This window comes from Heterodontus francisci, chromosome 28 (genome assembly GCF_036365525.1).
Source record: "Heterodontus francisci isolate sHetFra1 chromosome 28, sHetFra1.hap1, whole genome shotgun sequence".
Taxonomy (NCBI): Eukaryota; Metazoa; Chordata; class Chondrichthyes; order Heterodontiformes; family Heterodontidae; genus Heterodontus; species Heterodontus francisci.
Window position 1 is genome coordinate 26408908 of NC_090398.1, and position 26590 is coordinate 26435497.

At 40.6% G+C, this 26590-nt stretch overlaps 1 long non-coding RNA gene across 1 annotated transcript; it reads left to right on the forward strand.

Annotated features, from left to right (window-relative positions):
* Positions 1 to 15066: 15066 nt before the first annotated feature.
* On the forward strand, positions 15067 to 21649 carry LOC137345307 (uncharacterized). The gene is made up of 3 exons (XR_010968562.1): positions 15067 to 15143; positions 16421 to 16477; positions 21534 to 21649. It is a non-coding gene; the product is annotated as an uncharacterized lncRNA (long non-coding RNA).
* Positions 21650 to 26590: the final 4941 nt, after the last annotated feature.

Consider the following 26590-nt stretch of genomic DNA (forward strand, 5'->3'; position numbering starts at 1 on the left):
GGAGGGTATTTAGAAAGGGGGGGGGAAGTGTTTACAGTGGGGGAGGCAGGGGGGAGAATTAGAGGGCAATATTCACAGAGGGAATGAGTTATGTTAAAAATGAGAGGGGGGAAGGATTCTCCAGGTTTAAAATGGGAGGGGGCAATGGGGATTCACCAGGTTTATAATGGGAGGGGACAGTGGGGATTCTCCAGGTTTAAAATGGGAGGGGACAGTGGGGATTCTCCTGGTTTAAAATGGGAGGGGACAGTGGGGAATCTCCAGGTTTAAAATGGGAGGGGACAGTGGGGAATCTCCAGGTTTAAAATGGGAGGGGACAGTGGGGATTCTCCTGGTTTAAAATGGGAGGGGACAGTGGGGATTCTCCAGTCCTGTTCATGGGCGGGGGGTGGGGTTTAAGATGTGAGACTTCACAGGGAGGATGGGGTTATTTACATTGGTGTGCTGTTCACAGGAGGAAGTATTAGATGGGGTCTGTTCCTGGGAGTATATAGATCACAGGTGGGGTATTAGATGGTGGTCTGTTCCTGGGAGTATATAGATCACTGGAGGAGGTATTAGATGGGGGTCTGTTCCTGGGGGTATTTAGATGGGAGTCTGTTCAAGGGAGGGGTATTTAGATGGGGATCAGTTAACAGGGGGATATCAGATAGGGGTCTGTAGACCAAGGGTATTTAGATGGGGGGGGGGGGGGGAATCTATTCACGGGCCACAAATGTGCAGGTCGCAAAGATAGCCGTGGGGAATTTGCGGGGGGTGGGGGGGGGGGGGATTATATTGCGGGGGGGGGGGGATAAAAGATAGCCGTGGGGAATTTGCGGGGGGGGAGGATAAAAGATAGCCGTGGGGAATTTGCGGGGGGGGAGGATAAAAGATAGCCGTGGGGAATTTGCGGGGGGGAGGAGATAAATGGTGGGTGGGGGAGATTATATTGCCGGGGGGGGGAGGAAATGATTATATTGGGGGGGGGGGGATGATTATATTGCGGTGGGGGGGATAAAAGAATGGTGGGTGGGGGAGATTATATTGCCGGGGGGGGGAGGAAATGATTATATTGGGGGGGGGGGGGGATGATTATATTGCGGTGGGGGGGATAAAAGATAGCCGTGGGGAATTTGCGGGGGGGGGGGGAGGAGATAGGGGGGGGGAGGAGATAAATGGTGGGTGGGGGAGATTATATTGCCGGGGGGGGGGGGGGGTGGGGGGGAAATGATTATATTGGGGGGGGGGAGTTTATATTGCCGGGGGGGGGGGGGGGGAGGGAAATGATTATATTGGTGGGGGGGGATAAAAGATAGCCGTGGGGAATTTGCGGGGGGGGGGGGGGGGAGGAGATAAATGCCGGGGGTGGGGGGGTGGGGGGGGAAATGATTATATTGGGGGGGGGGGACAGACAGAAATGGAGAATAGACAGAAATAGAGGAAAGACAGAAATAGAGGAAAGACAGAAATAGAGGAAAGACAGAAATAGAGGAAAGATAGAAATAGAGGAAAGATAGAAATAGAGAAAAGACAGAAATAGAGGAAAGACAGAAATAGAGAAAAGACAGAAATGGAGAAAAGACAGAAATGGAGGAAAGACAGAAATGGAGGAAAGACAGAAATGGAGAAAAGACAGAAATGGAGGAAAGACAGAAATGGAGAAAAGACAGAAATGGAGAAAAGACAGAAATGGAGGAAAGACAGAAATGGAGGAAAGACAGAAATGGAGGAAAGACAGAAATGGAGAAAAGACAGAAATGGAGGAAAGACAGAAATAGAGGGAAGACAGAAATAGAGGAAAGACAGAAATAGAGGAAAGACAGAAATAGAGGAAAGACAGAAATAGAGGAAAGATAGAAATAGAGAAAAGACAGAAATGGAAAAAAGACAGAAATGGAGAAAAGACAGAAATGGAGAAAAGACAGAAATGGAGAAAAGACAGAAATGGAGAAAAGACAGAAATGGAGGAAAGACAGAAATGGAGGAAAGACAGAAATGGAGAAAAGACAGAAATGGAGGAAAGACAGAAATGGAGAAAAGACAGAAATGGAGAAAAGACAGAAATGGAGGAAAGACAGAAATGGAGGAAAGACAGAAATGGAGGAAAGACAGAAATGGAGGAAAGACAGAAATGGAGAAAAGACAGAAATGGAGGAAAGACAGAAATAGAGGGAAGACAGAAATAGAGGAAAGACAGAAATAGAGGAAAGACAGAAATAGAGGAAAGACAGAAATAGAGGAAAGACAGAAATAGAGGAAAGATAGAAATAGAGAAAAGACAGAAATGGAAAAAAGACAGAAATGGAGAAAAGACAGAAATGGAGAAAAGACAGAAATGGAGAAAAGACAGAAATGGAGAAAAGACAGAAATGGAGGAAAGACAGAAATGGAGGAAAGACAGAAATGGAGAAAAGACAGAAATGGAGGAAAGACAGAAATAGAGGGAAGACAGAAATAGAGGGAAGACAGAAATAGAGGAAAGACAGAAATAGAGGAAAGACAGAAATAGAGGAAAGACAGAAATAGAGGAAAGACAGAAATAGAGGAAAGATAGAAATAGAGGAAAGATAGAAATAGAGAAAAGACAGAAATAGAGGAAAGACAGAAATAGAGAAAAGACAGAAATAGAGGGAAGACAGAAATAGAGGAAAGACAGAAATAGAGGAAAGACAGAAATAGAGAAAAGACAGAAATAGAGAAAAGACAGAAATAGAGGAAAGACAGAAATAGAGGAAAGATAGAAATAGAGAAAAGACAGAAATGGAAAAAAGACAGAAATGGAGAAAAGACAGAAATGGAGAAAAGACAGAAATGGAGAAAAGACAGAAATGGAGAAAAGACAGAAATGGAGGAAAGACAGAAATGGAGGAAAGACAGAAATGGAGAAAAGACAGAAATGGAGGAAAGACAGAAATAGAGGGAAGACAGAAATAGAGGGAAGACAGAAATAGAGGAAAGACAGAAATAGAGGAAAGACAGAAATAGAGGAAAGACAGAAATAGAGGAAAGACAGAAATAGAGGAAAGATAGAAATAGAGGAAAGATAGAAATAGAGAAAAGACAGAAATAGAGGAAAGACAGAAATAGAGAAAAGACAGAAATAGAGGAAAGACAGAAATAGAGAAAAGACAGAAATAGAGGAAAGACAGAAATAGAGGAAAGACAGAAATAGAGGAAAGACAGAAATAGAGGAAAGACAGAAATAGAGAAAAGACAGAAATAGAGAAAAGACAGAAATAGAGGAAAGACAGAAATAGAGGAAAGACAGAAATAGAGGAAAGACAGAAATAGAGAAAAGACAGAAATGGAAAAAAGACAGAAATGGAGAAAAGACAGAAATGGAGAAAAGACAGAAATGGAGAAAAGACAGAAATGGAGAAAAGACAGAAATGGAGGAAAGACAGAAATGGAGGAAAGACAGAAATGGAGAAAAGACAGAAATGGAGGAAAGACAGAAATAGAGGGAAGACAGAAATAGAGGGAAGACAGAAATAGAGGAAAGACAGAAATAGAGGAAAGACAGAAATAGAGGAAAGACAGAAATAGAGGAAAGACAGAAATAGAGGAAAGATAGAAATAGAGGAAAGATAGAAATAGAGAAAAGACAGAAATAGAGGAAAGACAGAAATAGAGAAAAGACAGAAATAGAGGGAAGACAGAAATAGAGGAAAGACAGAAATAGAGGAAAGACAGAAATAGAGAAAAGACAGAAATAGAGAAAAGACAGAAATAGAGGAAAGACAGAAATAGAGGAAAGACAGAAATAGAGGAAAGACAGAAATAGAGAAAAGACAGAAATAGAGGAAAGACAGAAATAGAGGAAAGACAGAAATAGAGGAAAGACAGAAATAGAGGAAAGACAGAAATAGAGAAAAGACAGAAATAGAGAAAAGACAGAAATAGAGGAAAGACAGAAATAGAGGAAAGACAGAAATAGAGGAAAGACAGAAATAGAGAAAAGACAGAAATAGAGAAAAGACAGAAATAGAGGGAAGACAGAAATAGAGGAAAGACAGAAATAGAGGAAAGACAGAAATAGAGGAAAGACAGAAATAGAGAAAAGACAGAAATAGAGGAAAGACAGAAATAGAGGAAAGACAGAAATAGAGGAAAGACAGAAATAGAGGAAAGACAGAAATAGAGAAAAGACAGAAATAGAGAAAAGACAGAAATAGAGGAAAGACAGAAATAGAGGAAAGACAGAAATAGAGAAAAGACAGAAATAGAGAAAAGACAGAAATGGAGAAAAGACAGAAATGGAAAAAAGACAGAAATGGAGAAAAGACAGAAATGGAGAAAAGACAGAAATGGAGAAAAGACAGAAATGGAAAAAAGACAGAAATGGAGAAAAGACAGAAATGGAGGAAAGACAGAAATGGAGAAAAGACAGAAATGGAGGAAAGACAGAAATAGAGGGAAGACAGAAATAGAGGAAAGACAGAAATAGAGAAAAGACAGAAATAGAGAAAAGACAGAAATAGAGGAAAGACAGAAATAGAGGAAAGACAGAAATAGAGGAAAGACAGAAATAGAGAAAAGACAGAAATGGAAAAAAGACAGAAATGGAGAAAAGACAGAAATGGAGAAAAGACAGAAATGGAGAAAAGACAGAAATGGAGAAAAGACAGAAATGGAGGAAAGACAGAAATGGAGGAAAGACAGAAATGGAGAAAAGACAGAAATGGAGGAAAGACAGAAATAGAGGGAAGACAGAAATAGAGGGAAGACAGAAATAGAGGAAAGACAGAAATAGAGGAAAGACAGAAATAGAGGAAAGACAGAAATAGAGGAAAGACAGAAATAGAGGAAAGATAGAAATAGAGGAAAGATAGAAATAGAGAAAAGACAGAAATAGAGGAAAGACAGAAATAGAGAAAAGACAGAAATAGAGGGAAGACAGAAATAGAGGAAAGACAGAAATAGAGGAAAGACAGAAATAGAGAAAAGACAGAAATAGAGAAAAGACAGAAATAGAGGAAAGACAGAAATAGAGGAAAGACAGAAATAGAGGAAAGACAGAAATAGAGAAAAGACAGAAATAGAGGAAAGACAGAAATAGAGGAAAGACAGAAATAGAGGAAAGACAGAAATAGAGGAAAGACAGAAATAGAGAAAAGACAGAAATAGAGAAAAGACAGAAATAGAGGAAAGACAGAAATAGAGGAAAGACAGAAATAGAGGAAAGACAGAAATAGAGAAAAGACAGAAATAGAGAAAAGACAGAAATAGAGGGAAGACAGAAATAGAGGAAAGACAGAAATAGAGGAAAGACAGAAATAGAGGAAAGACAGAAATAGAGAAAAGACAGAAATAGAGGAAAGACAGAAATAGAGGAAAGACAGAAATAGAGGAAAGACAGAAATAGAGGAAAGACAGAAATAGAGAAAAGACAGAAATAGAGAAAAGACAGAAATAGAGGAAAGACAGAAATAGAGGAAAGACAGAAATAGAGAAAAGACAGAAATAGAGAAAAGACAGAAATGGAGAAAAGACAGAAATGGAAAAAAGACAGAAATGGAGAAAAGACAGAAATGGAGAAAAGACAGAAATGGAGAAAAGACAGAAATGGAAAAAAGACAGAAATGGAGAAAAGACAGAAATGGAGGAAAGACAGAAATGGAGAAAAGACAGAAATGGAGGAAAGACAGAAATAGAGGGAAGACAGAAATAGAGGAAAGACAGAAATAGAGGAAAGACAGAAATAGAGAAAAGACAGAAATAGAGAAAAGACAGAAATAGAGGAAAGACAGAAATAGAGGAAAGATAGAAATAGAGGAAAGATAGAAATAGAGAAAAGACAGAAATAGAGGAAAGACAGAAATAGAGGAAAGACAGAAATAGAGGAAAGATAGAAATAGAGGAAAGATAGAAATAGAGAAAAGACAGAAATAGAGGAAAGACAGAAATAGAGGAAAGACAGAAATAGAGGGAAGACAGAAATAGAGGAAAGACAGAAATAGAGGAAAGACAGAAATAGAGAAAAGACAGAAATAGAGGGAAGACAGAAATAGAGGAAAGACAGAAATGGAGAAAAGACAGAAATGGAGAAAAGACAGAAATGGAGAAAAGACAGAAATGGAGAAAAGACAGAAATGGAGGAAAGACAGAAATGGAGGAAAGACAGAAATGGAGGAAAGACAGAAATGGAGGAAAGACAGAAATGGAGAAAAGACAGAAATGGAGGAAAGACAGAAATAGAGAAAAGACAGAAATAGAGGAAAGACAGAAATAGAGGAAAGACAGAAATAGAGAAAAGACAGAAATAGAGGGAAGACAGAAATAGAGGAAAGACAGAAATAGAGGAAAGACAGAAATAGAGGAAAGACAGAAATAGAGAAAAGACAGAAATAGAGGAAAGACAGAAATAGAGGAAAGACAGAAATAGAGGAAAGACAGAAATAGAGGAAAGACAGAAATAGAGAAAAGACAGAAATAGAGAAAAGACAGAAATAGAGGAAAGACAGAAATAGAGGAAAGACAGAAATAGAGAAAAGACAGAAATAGAGAAAAGACAGAAATGGAGAAAAGACAGAAATGGAAAAAAGACAGAAATGGAGAAAAGACAGAAATGGAGAAAAGACAGAAATGGAGAAAAGACAGAAATGGAAAAAAGACAGAAATGGAGAAAAGACAGAAATGGAGGAAAGACAGAAATGGAGAAAAGACAGAAATGGAGGAAAGACAGAAATAGAGGGAAGACAGAAATAGAGGAAAGACAGAAATAGAGGAAAGACAGAAATAGAGAAAAGACAGAAATAGAGGAAAGACAGAAATAGAGGAAAGATAGAAATAGAGGAAAGATAGAAATAGAGAAAAGACAGAAATAGAGGAAAGACAGAAATAGAGGAAAGACAGAAATAGAGGAAAGATAGAAATAGAGGAAAGATAGAAATAGAGAAAAGACAGAAATAGAGGAAAGACAGAAATAGAGGAAAGACAGAAATAGAGGGAAGACAGAAATAGAGGAAAGACAGAAATAGAGGAAAGACAGAAATAGAGAAAAGACAGAAATAGAGGGAAGACAGAAATAGAGGAAAGACAGAAATGGAGAAAAGACAGAAATGGAGAAAAGACAGAAATGGAGAAAAGACAGAAATGGAGGAAAGACAGAAATGGAGGAAAGACAGAAATGGAGGAAAGACAGAAATGGAGAAAAGACAGAAATGGAGGAAAGACAGAAATAGAGGGAAGACAGAAATAGAGGGAAGACAGAAATAGAGGAAAGACAGAAATAGAGGAAAGACAGAAATAGAGGAAAGACAGAAATAGAGGAAAGATAGAAATAGAGGAAAGATAGAAATAGAGAAAAGACAGAAATGGAAAAAAGACAGAAATGGAGAAAAGACAGAAATGGAGAAAAGACAGAAATGGAGAAAAGACAGAAATGGAGAAAAGACAGAAATGGAGGAAAGACAGAAATGGAGGAAAGACAGAAATGGAGAAAAGACAGAAATGGAGGAAAGACAGAAATAGAGGGAAGACAGAAATAGAGGGAAGACAGAAATAGAGGAAAGACAGAAATAGAGGAAAGACAGAAATAGAGGAAAGACAGAAATAGAGGAAAGACAGAAATAGAGGAAAGATAGAAATAGAGGAAAGATAGAAATAGAGAAAAGACAGAAATAGAGGAAAGACAGAAATAGAGAAAAGACAGAAATAGAGGGAAGACAGAAATAGAGGAAAGACAGAAATAGAGGAAAGACAGAAATAGAGAAAAGACAGAAATAGAGAAAAGACAGAAATAGAGGGAAGACAGAAATAGTGGAAAGACAGAAATAGAGGAAAGACAGAAATAGAGGAAAGACAGAAATAGAGAAAAGACAGAAATAGAGGAAAGACAGAAATAGAGGAAAGACAGAAATAGAGGAAAGACAGAAATAGAGGAAAGACAGAAATAGAGAAAAGACAGAAATAGAGAAAAGACAGAAATAGAGGAAAGACAGAAATAGAGGAAAGACAGAAATAGAGGAAAGACAGAAATAGAGAAAAGACAGAAATAGAGAAAAGACAGAAATAGAGGGAAGACAGAAATAGAGGAAAGACAGAAATAGAGGAAAGACAGAAATAGAGGAAAGACAGAAATAGAGAAAAGACAGAAATAGAGGAAAGACAGAAATAGAGGAAAGACAGAAATAGAGGAAAGACAGAAATAGAGGAAAGACAGAAATAGAGAAAAGACAGAAATAGAGAAAAGACAGAAATAGAGGAAAGACAGAAATAGAGGAAAGACAGAAATAGAGAAAAGACAGAAATAGAGAAAAGACAGAAATGGAGAAAAGACAGAAATGGAAAAAAGACAGAAATGGAGAAAAGACAGAAATGGAGAAAAGACAGAAATGGAGAAAAGACAGAAATGGAAAAAAGACAGAAATGGAGAAAAGACAGAAATGGAGGAAAGACAGAAATGGAGAAAAGACAGAAATGGAGGAAAGACAGAAATAGAGGGAAGACAGAAATAGAGGAAAGACAGAAATAGAGGAAAGACAGAAATAGAGAAAAGACAGAAATAGAGAAAAGACAGAAATAGAGGAAAGACAGAAATAGAGGAAAGATAGAAATAGAGGAAAGATAGAAATAGAGAAAAGACAGAAATAGAGGAAAGACAGAAATAGAGGAAAGACAGAAATAGAGGAAAGATAGAAATAGAGGAAAGATAGAAATAGAGAAAAGACAGAAATAGAGGAAAGACAGAAATAGAGGAAAGACAGAAATAGAGGGAAGACAGAAATAGAGGAAAGACAGAAATAGAGGAAAGACAGAAATAGAGAAAAGACAGAAATAGAGGGAAGACAGAAATAGAGGAAAGACAGAAATGGAGAAAAGACAGAAATGGAGAAAAGACAGAAATGGAGAAAAGACAGAAATGGAGAAAAGACAGAAATGGAGGAAAGACAGAAATGGAGGAAAGACAGAAATGGAGGAAAGACAGAAATGGAGGAAAGACAGAAATGGAGAAAAGACAGAAATGGAGGAAAGACAGAAATAGAGGGAAGACAGAAATAGAGGGAAGACAGAAATAGAGGAAAGACAGAAATAGAGGAAAGACAGAAATAGAGGAAAGACAGAAATAGAGGAAAGATAGAAATAGAGGAAAGATAGAAATAGAGAAAAGACAGAAATGGAAAAAAGACAGAAATGGAGAAAAGACAGAAATGGAGAAAAGACAGAAATGGAGAAAAGACAGAAATGGAGAAAAGACAGAAATGGAGGAAAGACAGAAATGGAGGAAAGACAGAAATGGAGAAAAGACAGAAATGGAGGAAAGACAGAAATAGAGGGAAGACAGAAATAGAGGGAAGACAGAAATAGAGGAAAGACAGAAATAGAGGAAAGACAGAAATAGAGGAAAGACAGAAATAGAGGAAAGACAGAAATAGAGGAAAGATAGAAATAGAGGAAAGATAGAAATAGAGAAAAGACAGAAATAGAGGAAAGACAGAAATAGAGAAAAGACAGAAATAGAGGGAAGACAGAAATAGAGGAAAGACAGAAATAGAGGAAAGACAGAAATAGAGAAAAGACAGAAATAGAGAAAAGACAGAAATAGAGGGAAGACAGAAATAGAGGAAAGACAGAAATAGAGGAAAGACAGAAATAGAGGAAAGACAGAAATAGAGAAAAGACAGAAATAGAGGAAAGACAGAAATAGAGGAAAGACAGAAATAGAGGAAAGACAGAAATAGAGGAAAGACAGAAATAGAGAAAAGACAGAAATAGAGAAAAGACAGAAATAGAGGAAAGACAGAAATAGAGGAAAGACAGAAATAGAGGAAAGACAGAAATAGAGAAAAGACAGAAATAGAGAAAAGACAGAAATAGAGGGAAGACAGAAATAGAGGAAAGACAGAAATAGAGGAAAGACAGAAATAGAGGAAAGACAGAAATAGAGAAAAGACAGAAATAGAGGAAAGACAGAAATAGAGGAAAGACAGAAATAGAGGAAAGACAGAAATAGAGGAAAGACAGAAATAGAGAAAAGACAGAAATAGAGAAAAGACAGAAATAGAGGAAAGACAGAAATAGAGGAAAGACAGAAATAGAGAAAAGACAGAAATAGAGAAAAGACAGAAATGGAGAAAAGACAGAAATGGAAAAAAGACAGAAATGGAGAAAAGACAGAAATGGAGAAAAGACAGAAATGGAGAAAAGACAGAAATGGAAAAAAGACAGAAATGGAGAAAAGACAGAAATGGAGGAAAGACAGAAATGGAGAAAAGACAGAAATGGAGGAAAGACAGAAATAGAGGGAAGACAGAAATAGAGGAAAGACAGAAATAGAGGAAAGACAGAAATAGAGAAAAGACAGAAATAGAGGAAAGACAGAAATAGAGGAAAGACAGAAATAGAGGAAAGACAGAAATAGAGGAAAGACAGAAATAGAGGGAAGACAGAAATAGAGGGAAGACAGAAATAGAGGAAAGACAGAAATAGAGGAAAGACAGAAATAGAGGAAAGACAGAAATGGAGAAAAGACAGAAATGGAGAAAAGACAGAAATGGAGAAAAGACAGAAATGGAGAAAAGACAGAGAGACACAGAAAAAGAGGAGGGAAAGAACTGAGACACAAAGAAATTGCAGGCAGCAAAGAGACAGACAGAAAGCCAGTGAGAAAGGCACACAGAATCACAGAGATTGAGAGAGAGAAGGCAGAGAAATCCATTGTGAAGGAAGACATACAATTATTCAGAGAGAAACACAGAGAGAGAGAGAAACACAAAGTGAGAGAGGGAGAGAGAGAACCAGAGAGAGAACCAGAGAGAAGCAGAGAGAGGGAGAGAGAGAACCAGAGAGAGGGAGGGAGAGAGAGAACCAGAGAGAGGGAGAGAGAGAACCAGAGGGAGGGAGAGAGAGAGAGAACCAGAGGGAGAGAGAGAACACGAGGGAGAGGGAAAAAGAACCAGAGAGAGAGAGGGAAAAAGAACCAGAGAGAAACACACAGAGAGAAACACACAGAGAGAAACACAGAGAGAGAGAGAAACACAAAGTGAGAGAGGGAGAGAGAGAACCAGAGAGAGGGAGAGAAAGAACCAAAGGGAGAGAGAGAACCAGAGAGAGAGAGGGGAAAAGAACCAGAGAGAGAGAGGGAAAAAGAACCAGAGAGAAACACACAGAGAGAAACACACAGAGAGAAACACACAGAGAGAACCAAAGGGAGAGAGAGAACCAGAGAGAGAGAGGGGAAAAGAACCAGAGAGAGAGAGGGAAAAAGAACCAGAGAGAGAGAGGGAAAAAGAACCAGAAAGAAACACACAGAGAGAAACACACAGAGAGAAACACACAGAGAGAAGAGAGAAACACACAGAGAGTGAGAGAGAAACACACAGAGAGCGAGAGAGAAACACAGAGAGAGCGAGGGAGAAACACACAGAGAGCGAGAGAGAAACACAGAGAGCGAGGGAGAAACACAGAGAGAGCGAGGGAGAAACACAGAGAGAGCGAGGGAGAAACAGAGGGAGAGAGAAACAGAGGGAGAGAGAGAAACACAGAGAGAGATTGAGGAACAGAGAGAGAAACACAGAGAGAAACAGAGAGAGAGAGAAACACAGAGAGCAATAGACACAGAGATTGAAAAAGAGATTGAGTCAAAAGGAGAGAGAAAGGCAGAGAGAGACAATAAAGATGTGATACTCACCATCCCACACGGTCTGCGCTCCATCGTTGGACTCCAACACCTTCCCTCCGTCAGCTCATCCATGGGGAAAAGATCCTGGAGAGGGAGATTGGGGTAGGAATTGGAGACAAGGGTCTGGACTGGGACAGAGAGGGGGGATTCAGACTGGACTCTCTCTCACACACATACACAGTAATCAGCTTGCTATTCACCTGGGCACAGAGACTGAGACACAGAAACTCACCTTCACAAACCAGCCGCATGGAAAGAAAGAATGGAGGCTGATGTTGTCCTAATATATCCCAGAACCTGTCACTCAAAACAGACAGTCCACCCCAAATGCAGCTCACCCAACCAGCTATCAGCTTCGTCAGCTATGTCCTTCGTCTGGACACTGCCTCCCAGGTATGGGACAGTCCAAGGTGAGTCTCTGTGTAAACAGGGAATGGGGGAGAGAGGGATATTCCAGCCATATCCCAAATGGACCATTCCAGACAGAAACCTGTCTGTCTGTCTCTCTCTCTCCCTCCCCCAAAAACCTTATTAACACAGCAGAAAAGCTGCTGTCATTTAAAAGCTGGAGGGGCTGGTTTGGATAATGACCATTTAACACTAATTGTATTAAATGTCTTCCACTATTCACCTCCAGTTAACAGAAAGTTCAGAGAATGACTGAAAATGTCGCATTGCACTTACCTTGAAATTCTGGCAAAGAGTTTTTGCTGGAAAGGCCGGTTTGACTGTAATATAAACAGGCAGTGTGTATTCAGATTTTCAATTCCACGGTGTTACAAAGTCTGAAACTAGATCCAGGTTCATGGTGCAGCCAAGAGAACTTTAACAACTGGTGACATTCCACACAATTCTCACCCATATTTACAGTTATATTTCTCAATGATACTTTGCACATTATTTCCTGCTGCTGTGTTTATGCATTAGGCTGTAATCAATCGAAAAAATCCTTCAGTTTAATGTTACAAGGGTTTACAAAGCTGGGAAATGGACATTTAACACAAATGGTATTGAAGATCTTCCACTTGTCACCTCCAGAATTTACACGCTGTTGTCATCCGTTTGTTCAAATGAAAAAAATACTACTTGGCAGCTGTTGTAACCTTAGTATCCCCATGGAAAGCCCACATGGTATAAATTAGAGGCTCTGGGAATGCATCACCTTAGAGTTTACTACAGGGAGATTGGCAGGGAGTTGTTATGGTCTGGAATTCACTCAGACAGGTTTCTGAGAGCAGATTCAATATTAACTTTCAAAAGACAATTGGATGAAAACTTCAATTACTCTTCCTTATAGTAGAGAAGCTACCAGCTTAGAAAGAGAAGTGTGTGAGAGAGAGAGATGTCATAACTTTAGTGATGAAGAACTCGACACAACTTATTTAGAGAATTTTTTATTTGACAATGATTGTCCAAATTTTATTTGATGCTAGTGTTTTATTTATGCATTACCTTTAAATGCATCACTGAAAATAATTTTTCAATCAGGAACGAGTTTAATGTTACCAACGTTTGCATACTTGGGATAAGCCACTTAACACAAATTGTATTGATATTCTTTTAATAAGCTTCTGACATTTACATAAAGTTAATTCCTTAAACTTGTGGAAATATTCAAACTCTCAGGAGCACAGAATCTGCCATCTGCAAGGGCTCAGGCTAACCATCTCCATCTGCTGGTGTTCCTGTCTCACTGCAGTTACTGACCCCTCTCATCGTCTCCATCTGCTGGTGTCCCTGTCTCACTGCAGTTACTGACCCCTCTCACCGTCTCCATCTGCTGGCGTCCCTGTCTCACTGCAGTTACTGACCCCTCTCACCGTCTCCATCTGCTGGTGTCCCTGTCTCACTGCAGTTACTGACCCCTCTCACCGTCTCCATCTGCTGGCGTCCCTGTCTCACTGCAGTTACTGACCCCTCTCACCGTCTCCATCTGCTGGCGTCCCTGTCTCACTGCAGTTACTGACCCCTCTCACCGTCTCCATCTGCTGGTGTCCCTGTCTCACTGCAGTTACTGACCCCTCTCACCGTCTCCATCTGCTGGCGTCCCTGTCTCACTGCAGTTACTGACCCCTCTCACCGTCTCCATCTGCTGGTGTCCCTGTCTCACTGCAGTTACTGACCCCTCTCACCGTCTCCATCTGCTGGCGTCCCTGTCTCACTGCAGTTACTGACCCCTCTCACCGTCTCCATCTGCTGGCGTCCCTGTCTCACTGCAGTTACTGACCCCTCTCACCGTCTCCATCTGCTGGCGTCCCTGTCTCACTGCAGTTACTGACCCCTCTCACCGTCTCCATCTGCTGGTGTCCCTGTCTCACTGCAGTTACTGACCACTCTCACCGTCCAGAATTGGGCTGTCACTCTGTGCACCACTGTTCTTGTTGCTAATAAACTTTTATTTTATTTCTGACTGCCTTTAACTTGTTCTTCCCACCACTAAATAGACGATGGAGATGAGTTCCTTTCGCTATTCTTAGCGGAATGCTAAGACCACGTCGAGAATTCCACTCTATATACTAATCCGTAAATATGTTCATGCATGAGGTTATGCGTTAAGTATTTTTTTCAAGTCAGCCTCGGGATGTGTGCGTCGCGGATAAGGTCGATATTTAATGTTTATCACCAGTTCCTCTTGAGATCATGGAGGTGGGCCTTCGTCTTGAATCACAGCGGTCATTATTGCAATGATGCTCCCACAATGCTACTATTTTGGGGGTTCGAGGATTTGGAGCCACCGAGGATGAACGTACCGTGACATATTTCCAAAGTCATGATCTTGTCTGATTTAGAGGGGCACTTGGAGGTGGCCACGTTCCCACGAACTTGCTCTCTTCTTAGGTGGTAGAGGTCGCAGGTGGTGCTTCCCAAGCAACCTCGGAGAGTTGTTGCCTTTATTCCTGCAGCCACGGTGCGCCGGTCTTGGAGAGCATTGGTGGGCAGCACAGTGGCGCAGTGATTAGCACCACAGCCTCACAGCTCCAACGACCCAGGTTCAGTGCTGAGTACTGCCTGTGTGGAGATTGCAATTTCTCCCTGTGAACCGCGTGGGTTTTCGTCAGTTTCCTCCCACAGCCTCAAAGGCTTGCAAAAATTGGTAGGTAAATTGACCATTATGAATTGCTCCCAGTCTAGGTAGGTGGTGGGGGAATATAGACATGGTGGGGTTGTGGTAGGAATGTAGGAATAGTATGAATGGGTGGTTGTTGGTCGGCGCAGACTCGGTGGACCGACGGGCCTGTTTCAGTGCTGTATCTCGAAATAAATCGATTGTTTATGGTGGTGATTCTTAGATGTTCCTGTTAATGATCTAATCACGAATATTTTATTTGTTTTGGTTCCGATCTCTCCCCCAACCCCCGACTCTCTCACTGTTACGTTTTATTTGATTTTATACACTTTAATTTCGTTGCTATTTGTTCTCTTTTAGGTCGCTCAGATTGTGTCAGGAGTGCTTTTTATCCTCTTTTGGACGCCATTAATTCTGAGTCCTTATTCTATAACAAGACAATACAGAATACACTGGTGGAGCGGTCTGTCGGTGAGTTTATGTTCATTGTTAGTTGTAGAAAATGTTAGAAGGAAATTGACAGTTAGAATTGAACAGATTAGGGCCGAATATTTTTAGCCATTGTATGTTCGGCAGCATCACCTTTCTTTTCAGCTCTGTTCCTCTGGAAATTTACCTTAGTGTTTCTTTTGCCATTTTTGTAGCTTTTGGCCCCGATAACTATTTTTAATGACTTGTGAATATGTGCCCCACCCCTCAAGATCCATTTGTTCCTCTATCCCATTTAAACGATGTTCCAATGAGGACATGACCTGATTTTTTAAATTACTTCCTTCATGTGATGTGGGCATTGCTGGCGAGGCCAGAATTTATCGCCCATACCTCATTGCCCTTGGGAAGGTGGAGGTGAGTCGCCTTCTTGAACTGCTGCAGTCTATGTTTTGTTAGGAAGGGAGTTCCAGGACCCAGCGACATTGAAGGAACAGTGATATAGTTCCAATTCAGGCTGGTGTGTGGCTTGGACGGGAACATGCAAGTGGTGTTGTTCCCATGCATCAGCTGCCCTTGTCTTTACAGGTGGTTATTGGTCACGGATTTGGCAGCTGCTGTGAAAGGAAGCCTCCACCGAACAAAATGTACCACCCCACACTTGTTTGTGTTGAAAATAATTTACAATGCCAATCTTAACGTTTAATAATGCTGTCCTATATTTTGTCGCAGTCTTCTTCAGTATTCATTAAAACGCCCAAATTTGAATTCATCCACAAACTTTGGAATTGTGTTTCCGATTCCTGAGTACAAATTGTTCCTCAGTGCATTTTGTTCCCTGCCACTAGTTTTACATGATTTATTTACATGGAACCTTAATCTCTCTGTTCCTCCATTGTCACTGGCTTCCCACCAATTAGAAAACACTCTGATATATCACTTTAGATCCAAAAGGAATTACCTCACAATTTCCAAACAATCAATTGAATTTGCCACTGTTCATCTGCACATTAACGCTGCTTTATTACTATGTTAAAGGCGCTCTATAAATGCAATCAGCTGTTGTTTGCAACTTTCTGCTGCCCTCTACATTACTTACTGACCCCGCTAACTTAGTGTCTTCAGACATTTGGCCCTCTATTGCTTCATCTAACTCATTGAAACGCATAGTAAAAAGCTGATACAGATCCCTCGGAGACAACACCGGAAAAAGTCTGCAAATAATCATCCAAAGTATTATGATCCATTGATTAAGATAGTTGTAATCAATATAAACAGGCTTTATCCTGTGAAATTAATATTCAAATTTTTGGTTCCAGTTTATAATTTCAGGGAGCCTGTGGTGCGTTCTGGGAACGGTGTCAAGTACACGCCTTGTGAGTCCAACCATAAAGGTTCTTATATAAGGAAAGTATTTCATTGCAAGGAGTACGGTTTTCACTCTAAATCCTGTTTGCTGAGATGATTAAATGCGGATTCGACAAATAGTCATCAACTGAGATGAGTGAAGTGGAGCCGCATTTAATGGGGCATATTGTGTTCTAGTGTGAAACAGGTAACAGTGATGCAGCACACAGTTTTTACAGCTCCCCCTTTCAAATTACTAAAGGGATTAAATTCAAAACCACAGATGTTACGTGAAAATTATATCGAACTTGGATCAGACCACCCTCAGAGTACGGTGCACTGTTCTGGTCCAAAAAAGGTATAGAGGTAGTGGGGAAAGTGCAGCAAATAATTAGAAGGCTGATAGCACAACTGAATAGCTATAACTATCTCGAAAATCTAAACCGGCTGGGTTTAGGTGCAGTTAACAGGACGCTGGATAAGTACATGATGGAGAAATGACTAGAAGGGTAGGGTGAGATAAAGTAAACTGGGAGGAGGCTCGACTGGAGAATAAACACCGATATCCACTGGTTCGGCCGAATGGCCAGTTTCTGTGGTGTAAATTCCATTCAACTATATGCAATATATCTCTTCCAATGACATCAGTGGAAATACATTTCACACTATCACACAATGTCGACATCAAGCCAATTTGTTTTCCCCAATAACAGTAGCTCTATTCCAAGCATCTTTCTTTTGTTTTTTAGCGATTCTTAGCTTGATTAAAAGCCTGCCCTGAAGAAACTTGCAACTTAATTATTGTGTGATCTGCTCGTTTTAATCTATTCCTAATCAATGTCATTCCCCAGTAGGCTCCCTGCACATTTTACCTTCGACCTGCCCCAAAAAACTCTTTCTCCTCCAACTTAGAGTCATAGAATCCTAGAATGATACAGCACTGAATGAGACCATTCCTCCATGTTGCCTCTGCCAGCTCTTTGAAAGAGACATCCAATTAGTCCTACTGCATCCCCCACTCTTTCCCCACAGCCACGCATTTTTCTCCATTTAAGTGCTTATCCAATTCCGTTGTCAAAGTTACTATTGAATCTATTTCTGCCACTCGTTCAGGCAGTGTAGTCCAGATCACAAGAACCCTCAGCCGAAAAAGAAAAAGCTTCTCGGCTTTCCCCGCTTCTTTTGATTATTGTCTTAATTCTGTGTCCTCTGGTCACTGACCCTGCAGCCATTCTGTCAAACCCGTTTTTAATGTTGAACACCTCAGTTAAGTCTCCCCTTACCCCTCCCTGCTCAACAGAGAAGAACCACAGCTTCTGCAGCCATTCCTTGCAACTATAAACTACAATCCCTCATCACTGGCACCATTCGAGTTGGAACATAGGAGCAGGAATAGGCCATTCAACCCATCCAACCTGCCCCGCCATTCAATAAGATCATGGCTGATCATCCACTTCAATACCTTTTCCCCACACCATCCCATATCCCCTTATGTCATTGGTATTTAGAAATCTGTCAATCACTGCTTTCAACTTACTCAATGACTGAGCTACCGCAGCCCACTGGGATACAGAATTTCAAAGAATCACAAGCCTCTGAGTCAAGAAATTTCTCCTCATCTCCGTCGTAAATGGCTTCTTCCTTATTTTGAAATTGTGTCTCCGGTTCTAGACTCCAAAACCAGGGGATGCATCTTAGCTGCATCTACACTGTCTATCCCTTTAAGTATTTTGTAGGTTTCAATGAGATCACCTCTCATTCTTCGAAATTATAGAGAATACAGGCCCAGTTTCCCCAATCACTCTTCATAGGACAGTCCCGCCATCCCGGTAACAATTCTGGTGAATCTTCGTTGCACTCCCTCTACGGCAATAATACCCTTCCTAAGGTAAGGGGAACAAAGCTACACACAGCACTCCAAATGCCGTCTAACCAATATTCTATACTTTTGAAGCAAGACTTCACTATTCCTCTACATAAATCCTCTTGTGATAACGGTTAACATACCATTACCCATCTTAATTGTTTGCTGCACCTGCATGATGACTTTCATTAACTTATTGACAAGGTCACCCAGGTCCCTTTGTATGTCTATACGTTCTAATCACTTACCATTTAAGAAATACTCTGCACATCTATTCCTCCTACCAAAGTGGATAACCTCACATTTTCCACATTATATTCCATTTTCCACGTTTTTGTCCACTGTCCAAATCCCCTTGAAGCCACTTTTCATTTTCCTCACAACACACATTCCCACCAGTTTTGTTATCTTCTGAGAACTTGGAAATATTACATGTGGTCCCCACTTCCGAATCATTGATATATATATTGTGAACAACTGCGGCCCAAGCACGATCCCTGTGGTACCCCAGCAGTTACATACAGCCTGCCAACGCGAGAATGACCCGTTTATTCCTACTCTCTGCTTTCTGCCTGTTAACCAAGCCTTAATCCATGCCAGTATATTACCTCTCATCCCATGTGCTTTAATTTTGCTAATCAATCTGCTGTGTTTGCCTTTATCAAAAGCCTTCTGAAAATCCAAGTATTACATGTCCACCGACACCCCTTTATCAATTTTGTTAGTAACATCCTCAAAAACTCCAACAGGCTCGTCAAACATGATGTCCCATTGATAAATCCATGTTGACTATCCCCAATGAGATCATTATTATCCAAGTGTCCATCCTGTAGAATAGATTCTCGCATTTGCCCAACGACTGATGCAACGCTAACAGGTCTGTAATTCCCTTTTTTCTCTCTCCCTCCCTTCTCAAACAGCGGGGTGACATTTGCCACCTTCCAATCCGCAGGAGCGGCGCCAGAATCTCTAGAATTTTGCAAGATGATCACCAATGTGTCCACTATCTCCACAGCTACCGCTTCCAATACTCTTGGATGTAGAATATCAGTGACACCGTTAACTTTAAAACACAAGATATGAACATGGCAGACCAATTCTACTGAATAGGTAATACTAAAATTAAAATGTAGTATCCTGAAGACTTATCAACCGGCAACCCCATTAATTTCTCCAATACAACCTCTCACTAACACTAATTTCCTTCAATTCTTCATTCTCCCTAATCCCTTGGATCTTTAGTTCGAGGAGATTTCTTGTATCTTCCTCAGTGAAGACAGGCACAAAGTAATCATTTAGCTTCTCCGCCATTTCTCTATTCCCCATTATAAATTCTCGTGACTCTGCCTGGAATGGGCCCACGTTTCTCTGAGCCAAATGTTTCCTTTTTCACCTACTTGCAGAGGTGTTTACAGTCCGTTTTTATATTTTAACCAGCTTACATTCATATTCTATTCTCCCTTTGTTTTTCAGTTTCTTGGTTCTCCTTTGCTGTATTCTGAAATCCTCCCAATCCTCATGTTTTCTATTATTTATGGCAGGCCTTTAATTTTAATCTTATACAATCCTTAAGTTCCTTTTACCCCACGGTTGACTGCCTTTGCTTTTGGGGTTTTGTGCGTTGAAGGAATGCATAGTTGATGTAAACTATGTAATATGTATTTAAAGACTATCCATTGCCTATGTACTGTCATACCCTTTAATGCATTTTCCCAATCCACCTCAGCCAATTTTCCCCTCATACCTTCATAATTTCCTTTGTATAAATTTAATACCCTGGCCCTCAGATTGAACTATCCCACTTTCAAACGGAATGCAAAATTCTATCATATTATCGTCACACTTCACTAAATGCTCTTTCACAACATGACTATTAATTAGCCCTTTCTCAATACATAATACTAGATCTAAAATAGCCTGTTCTCTAGTCGGTTCCTCAACATACTGCTCTGGAAAACCATCCCTAACACACTCCAGAAACTCGTCCTCCACAGCATTAGTACTCATAAGGTTTACCCAGTCTATATGCAGATTGCAATCACCTATGATTAATGTATTACCCATGCCACATGCCTCTCTAATCTCCTGATTAATACCATGCCTCACACTACCACTCCAGTTTGTTGGCCTGTAAACAACTCCTACCAATATTTGCTCTCCCTTGCTGTTTCTTTTGCACACCCGAACAGATTCTACATTTTCTTGTTCCGATCTGAGATCCTCCCTTACTAATGTACCAATCCCTTATTATCAGTGCAAGACCATCTCCTTTTCCTTTTGCCTGTCCTTCCTAAATGTCGAATATCTTTGAATATTCAGTTCCAGTCTTGGTCACCCTGTAGCCACGTTTCCTTTTTGGCAATTAGATCATACCCATTTACCCCCATTTGGGCCTGTAAACCATCTACCTTGTTGCGAATGCTGCGTGCATTCAGGTAGAGTGCCCTTAACCTTGTCTTCTTGACATTCTACATTCTAAGCCTAGTTGATGCTCCCCTTTGTTTTGCCTGTTTTCTGATGTCACTTGCTAGTATTCTGCCTCATGTTACCAGCTTTACTTTCTTCCAATTTGAGCTACTCCTCGGGTTCCCATACACATGACAAGCAGTTTTAAACCCTCCCAAACAACACTAGGAAATCTTTCTGCAAGGATATTAGTTCCGGTCCTGTTCAGGTGTAGCCCCTCCATTTCTACAGATCCCACCTGCCCCAGAAATCCGATGGTCTCCCTCCTACATGAATTCTCCAGCAGTTCTCCTAATCTTATGCTCACTGCCACGTGACACTGGGAATAATCCTGAGATTACTGCTTTGGAGGTCCTGCTTTTTAATTTCCTTCCTAACTCCCTAAAATCCTTTTTCAGGACCTCTACCCTCTTCCAACCTATGTCGTCGGTAACAATGTGGACCAGGACCTCTGGCTGCTCACCATCTCCAGAAGGATCTCTTTGAATTCTTTCTAAAGTGAGGTGTAGAGAAATTAGATTGAAATACATCTCAATTCTGCGGATCATGCTTTATGCCTACTATATGAACTGCCATATTTCATTAAATGCTATATCCACAAGTAAAATACTACATTTTAATTTTAGTATTACCTATTCAGTGGAATTGGTCTGCGATGTTCATATCTTGTGTTTTAAAGTTAACGGTGTCACTGAGGCAGTATCAACAGTCATGAAGTAAAGATATCTGAATTAACTGCTGCTTACTCTCTGAAGGTGCGAGCCTGCCTGGTGATGAATTTGATCAGTGTCCTTCTGGTTCTAGCCAATGGATTCTTATTGTTCCTTGATTTCCCTGATTGGACCTCAATCGTTCCCTGCAACTCTATAAGTGCCGAGGATTCTTGTCACATTGCTGCTGCTGTAAGTACAGAATTTAAATCTTGATGCACGAGTAAAGTTTGTAAGTCAGCAAAGTTAGGTGTGAGCAAAGTCAGGTGCGTATATGTTCGATTTATTTTGCATAGAATTACAAAGAATGCACAGCACAAAAGCGGCCCTCTCTGTATTTAATGCTCCACACGAGCATTGTTCCACCTAACTGAAGATATACCTATCAATAACGGGTTAGTGCAACTGGCAAAGACCAGTTCCGCTCCTTTGCCCACACGTGGCTGTTTTATAAGTTCAATGCTTTGAGTTGAATTTCTTCTAGAATTGGACTGTCACTCTGTTTACGTCGATTCTCGTTGCTAGAAATCTTTTATTTTATTTCTGATTTCCTTAACATGTTCTTCCCACTGATATACAGATATTCAGTTTCTTCGTTGAACTCACTCTCTGTGTCCTGATGCCAATCGAGCTATCAATATCAATCGATGTTTCCATTCTTGGCTGCAAGACGTTGTCCATCAATTCTAAAATGCATGCTAATAAGGTTGGTAGTTACACATACGCAGTTCATATTTCCGATTGATCTAAACAGAAAGAATCAACATTTATAAAGCATATTTCACGACATTATAAAGCGCTTTACAGTGAATAAAGAACCGTCCTACAAACATTAGAGTAATAATGATCAGATAATGTTTTATTTGTGTTGGTTGACGGTGGATATAGAAGCAAGACACGCGGACGAAGTCCTCTGCTGTTCATTTAATTTATAGCATGGGGTATTTATATCCACCTGAGCAGGGAGACAGGACCTCAGTGTAACATCTCAGACTTGAGCAAACACACCGAGACTGACACTCCATAGCAATACTGAGGAAGGTCAGCCCAGTCAAAGGAGATGACTTGCGGTTGATCCGTTCCACTGAGGTCCTCTCCACCCTCTAAGGTGGACGTAAAGGAACGCATTATATTAGAGTAGGAGAGTGTTGCTGCATCCCTTGCCCTACAATTACACCCAGGGATCAACCTCACTAAAAATAGATGATCTGGTCAAAATTACATTGCTGCACTTGGGAACTTGCTGCACACAACTTGGCTGCCGTGTTTTCACATTAGAACAGTGACGCCACTTCAGAACAAAAGTATTTAATTGGTTGAAAAACCTTTTGGGGCATTCTGAAGTCGTGAAAGAGGGTGCTTAAATGCCAGTCTTTCCTTTCCTTGCATCCGAAAAATGGCACCTCCAACAGTGCTGCACTGGAGTGTCAACCGACAGTATGGTCTTAAATCCGTGAAATCAAGAGAGAAGTGTAAATATGGACATGGACTGGGCTCGGTGACAGTAAGCTGAGGGTGGTAGTGTGGGATGCATGGTTTCCAAACTTGGTTTTGGTTTGCAGTCGTGCTCTGCAATGGTTAATTTTGGGTCGATTGCTCTTTTAACTTTTGGTAACTATCTACACTCGGGTATAGGAGGAGCATTGCAAAGTTTGCAGATGATACGAAATTTGGAAATGCAGTAGATAATATTGAGGACAGTTGTCGGCTTCAGGATGACATGGACTGAATAGTGAAATGGCCAGAAGCTTGGCTGATGGATTTCAATGCTGAGAGGTGCAGAGTTATACATGTTGGAAAGTCTAAAATGGATACAATAAATAGGACAATTCTGAAAAGTTCAGAAGAACACATAAACCTTTCTGTGCAAATGTATAAATCCTCAAACGTGGCCAGGCACGTTGATAGGGGAGGGAGGGGGTTAAAACATGGGGCTTGCATGGATTTCTAAATCGAGGCATCAAATATAAAATCAAAGGGTATGTTACAAAAATCGCTAGTTAGGCCTCAGCTAGGGTATTTCTGCAAATAGATACAGGGGAAGTTTGCACGGACATCAGCAGGGATGAGAAACTTCAGTTAAAAGGAGAGGTTAGAAAAGTTAGGGCTGTACTCCTTGGAACAAAACGGGTTTAGAGGTTACCTAATAAAGGTTTTCAAGATGGTAAGACGTTTGTTTGAAGGGTTACAGAACGGTTGTCCCCTGTAGTGAATATGTCAATAACCAAAGCACATAGATTAAAATCACCGAAGAGAGGGGGAATGAGACGAATTTGTTTTACTCAGAGAATTATAGGAATGTGAGGCATTCCACCTGAAAAAGTGATGGAAGTTGATTCCACAAATAATTTTAAACAGGAATTAGACAGATGCTTGAGGATAAGGGGTATGGAGAAAAATTTGCGAGGATGTGGGATTAAGCATGACAGCACAAACATGACAAACAGAAAGGCCTCCTTATGTGCTGTAATTTCGATGAATCTATAAAATCAAGTTTGGTAAAATGGCAGCAGGCCGGGTAGGTCCCACTCGATTTTACTCACCCCGCCCCCCCGCCTCCAGCCTGCTCCGCAGTGGGGTGGGGGAAGGGATTAAAGGTCCGGTCAGAGCTTTGAATCTGCTTTCACCAACCTTTAAGGCAGCTCTTTCAGATCGTCAGAACTCCTTGCATAAAGGAAATTCTCTGCATCTCCTCCCAGCTCTTTTGCCAATTATCTTAAATCTGTGTCCTAATTATCAAGTTATGATCCTCAAGGATTTTAAGACTTAATAGAAGGTGCTGTAAGGTCATTCACAATTTCTGGTTGCCAATTTCCCATCAAACCTGCCTCTTTATGTCCTTGTGACATCCGAGGTATACTTGCATGCTTAGTTTGGGAAAATGCTGAGCTAGTGAATGTAAGAAACAGATAGGGAACAATAGGATACTTTTTAGGAAAAAGGCCAGAGTGAACTTAATCAGACCCGGTATTTGGCCTATTATTAGATGTGTATTGTCCAGTGGTATTTTTAAGCTCTTTGGTTTTCCAGCTCACCTGCTTTGTCTCTTCAATCCGATCAGCTCGCAATTCAGAATAAACAGGTTGTATTATGCTTCCTGTTATCAGAATTAAAATTTTAACATTGCCTTCAGTACAGTTGCTGCTTCGTTAATGTTAGCTATAAATTAAATAAACTATGCACAGAAACTCGAATTCCGGGATCCGGATTTTGCACAGTAGACACATGCTTAATGAGTCACAATGTTCTGACTCAGAGGTGAGACTGCTACCAACTGAGCTAAGGCTGACACGCGAGAGCTTCTCGATCAATTCAGTATTTGGTGTTTACCTCCCGAAAGTATTGTAATTAAAAATATTGCAACGTTCTCTGGGATTCTTAGTTATTGAAAAGTTTCATCCATTAAACAGAATCATCATTTGTGACTGTTTTTGTTTTTTTGGTTGACTATTTGTTTGTTTCCCATTTTTGCATAAATTCTCTTTTCTGTCACAGCCTCCAAATGAGTCTACTATTCAGAGTAACACCTCTCAAACACTGATACCCCAAGACCAGACTGACTGCAGTATGATGCCTTTACCACCGGTCTAGAAAAGGGTTTCATTGGCACAACAGGAGTTTCAGCAGGAAGATGACTTGGCGCCATGGGGACAATGTCCAGTTCTTGAATGGCTTTGCTTTCTCTATCGCGGAATGTATCTTGTTTGTTAAGCACAAAAATAAGAGATAAGCAGAATAAAAAGAAATTTGCGAACTGAGGAATTGAATCTTAGAGAGCATAAGGGGACCATTCGAAGCACCATGACTGTGTTAGCTTTGGAAAGAGTTTTTCTAGTTAATGGCACTCCTCGTGCGCTCTCCCTATCGTTCCAAAAATCATTCCACTTCAGGTTTTTAACCAATTCACTTTTTAAAGTTACTATTGAATCTTCTTCTGCCACCATTTCCGATATGTAAATATATTTACCCTCTTTTCTTTCCACTCTTATTCCAAGCCGTGCTCTCTCTGTCTCCCCCTCTCTCCATTATTCTCACCTTCCCCCAGATTGCCCGCCCTCTCGTCTATCACATCAGACCATCCGTTACCTTTCTGCCCTTCCCCAGTTGCTCTCACCTATCATTAGCCTCTTTCCCTTCTCCTTTCTTTACGCAATGCCTGCCTGTACCTTTGCACCTGTAAGTGCCCACCTCTCCTCCTCCAGATCCAGCCCCTTCCTCATATACATGCAACCCTCTTCTGCCCGTCCCCCTATTGATATTATGCTCCCATTCCAAACATCGTACGGTTATAAACCACGGTTTGTTAAAGAAATATATCAAAACTCCAGTGATGCCTACTTGCCAAAATCTGTTCTGTTGAATTCAAGCCTAAGATCAATCGAAACAGCTCACTCCCTTGTTCAATTTTTTACCTGAAAAATTCCTACCTCTTCCCTCTCTACACTATCTTGCTGTCAATCCTATGCAAGAGAAATTTCTTTACTCACAGGGTTGTGAATTTTTGGAATTCTCTACTTCAGAGGTCTGTGGAAGCTCAGTCATTTTGTTTACGTTTAGGGGCACATACCCCAGCACATACACCAAATGTCTGAACCTGCGGTTCCTCTCGTACTGAGCAGGATTACTATTGCAACAACACATCATCAGTAGGGTAAAACTAACCTGTCTCACGACGGTCGAATCGCAGCTCACGTTCCCTATTAGTGGGTGAACAACCCAATGCTTGGTTGATTCTGCTTCACAATGAGAGGGAGAGCCGACATCGAAGGATCAGATGTTTAAAGCAGAGAGTGACAGAATTCTAAATACCAATGCCATAAAGAGATTTGTGGATAGTGTGAGAAAATGGCATTGAAGTGGATGATCAGCCATAATTGTATTGAATGGTGGAGCAGGCCTATGGGCTAACTGGGCTATTCCCGCTCCTATGTCCTATGTTCCTTTGTTGTGCGCATACTCAAAAGCAGTTATTTGAATGTAAAGTGCTTTGAAATGACATAAGGTCGGGAAGGCGGGCTATTAATGAAAACATTTTTTCTTAACTCGCCCTCTCTCTCTCTTTCTGACTTTCTTTTTATAAAAGGTGACCCTGGAATACAAGA